Source organism: Cnephaeus nilssonii (genome assembly GCF_951640355.1).
Source record: "Cnephaeus nilssonii genome assembly, chromosome: X".
Classification (NCBI taxonomy): domain Eukaryota; kingdom Metazoa; phylum Chordata; class Mammalia; order Chiroptera; family Vespertilionidae; genus Cnephaeus; species Cnephaeus nilssonii.
Genome location: NC_137071.1, coordinates 57,481,430 through 57,483,218, shown reverse-complemented (window position 1 = coordinate 57,483,218; position 1,789 = coordinate 57,481,430). Strand labels below are relative to the sequence as shown.

Genomic DNA, 1,789 nt, shown 5'->3' with positions numbered 1-1,789 from the left:
TGTTACTAACAGTGAATGCCTTACAATGAGATGAAGGAATAAATCAAAAGATACCTTGAGAGAAATGAAATGAGAACATGACAAACCTAAATCTATGGGACATAGTGAAAGCAGTCCTAAGAGGGAAATTCACAGCAATGCAAGCCTACCTCAAGAAACAAGAAAAATCTCAAATTAACAATGTAACCTTTCACCAGAAGATATGTTATTTATTTATTTATTTATTTATTTATTTATTTATTTAGGTATACATTGAATATTTATTAAAACTAATTGGCCATGCGATGAGACCATGCACACATGGCCTAAATATTGGTCACAATCACACAAAAAAGCTTAATCCAGCCCAGCAAATACAAATGAAAGTATAAACTGTGCAGATGTGTTTACATATGGAGTATGTGTAAAAGTGACATTGAAATAGCTTTTAGGTGTTCACAGCCCCTGTGGCTCTCTAATGCCTGCACTGCCTCCAGCTCGCTGAGCGCCAGCCGAAGGATAGGAGGGTAAGTAAAGAGGTCTCTATATCATGGCTCCTACAAAGAAAACTGCCTGCAAATCCACTGGGGGTAAAGCACCCAGGAAGCAACTGGCTACCAAAGCAACTCGAAAGAGTGTGCCCTCTACTGGAGGGGTGAAGAAACCTCATTGTTACAGGCCTGCCACCTTGGAACTTTGAGAAATTAGACTTTATCAGAAGTCCACTGAACTTCCTATTCGCAGACTTCCCTTCCAGCGTCTGGTGCAAGAAATTGCTCAGGACTTCAAAACAAACCTGTGTTCCAAACTGCAGCTATTGGTGCTTTGTAGGAAGCAAGTGAGGCCTATCTGGTTGGCCTTTTTGAAGACACCAACCAGTGTGCTATCCATGCCAAACTTGTAACAATTATAGCAGGAGACATCCAGCCAGCACACCGCATACGTGGAGAACGTGCTTAAGAATCCACAATGATGGAAAACATTTCATTCTTAAAAAAAAAAATTTTTTTTTCTTCTTCCTGTTAGTAGTAGTTCTGAACATTAGGTCCCCCCCGCCCCCACCATGGGGTCAAAAGGTACCTAAGTATATGATTGCAAGTTGAAAATAGGAGAAAGAAATCAGTTATTGGCAGTTTTTCCATTTTCATTTGTTTGTGAATTTTTAAAATATAAATGTGGGACATAAAGCATTAATGTAAGTCAAATGTTTCAATGAGCAAGTCTCAGCTTTATAACAATATAAATAGACCTGTTAAATTTTTCTGGACAATGCCAGAATTTTTATTTTTTAAAACAAGTAAATTTCTTATTGATGGCAACTAAATGGTGTTTGTAGCATAATTATCATACAGTAGATTACATCCATTCACTATATTTTTCTAACTTAGTTGTCCTACATGCAAGTACATGTTTTTAATGTTGTCTTTCTTTTGTGTTATTGCTGTAAGTTTGCTATTAAAATACATTAAACTAAATATCCTATATAATAAAGAGGTAATATACAAATTAACCCTCACACCCTCACAAGATGGCTGCCTATGACCAGGCCGGCAGGGGGGTTAGTGAGGGACTACCAAACAACTGAACAAGCAGACTGCATGGGGTGACCAGGCCAGCAGGGGGGTTAGTGAGGAACAACCAAACGACTGAATAGCAGGCTGCATGCGGCAACCAGGCCAGTGGGGGGGCCATGAGGGGCGACCAGGCAAGAAGGGGGGCAGTTGGGGGTGACCAGGCCAGCAGGCAGGGCAGTTGGGGGTGAGCAGGCTAGCAGGGGGGGCAGTTAGGGACAACCAGGCCGGCAGAGGGG

General features: G+C 41.1%; 1 pseudogene across 1 annotated transcript; it reads left to right on the top strand.

Moving 5' to 3' along the window:
- The first annotated feature begins 529 nt into the window (after nt 1-529).
- Nucleotides 530-939, top strand: LOC307096312 (histone H3.3C-like; annotated as a pseudogene). Its single transcript has one exon. The product of its transcript is annotated as a histone H3.3C-like (transcript).
- The last annotated feature ends 850 nt before the right edge of the window (nt 940-1,789 follow it).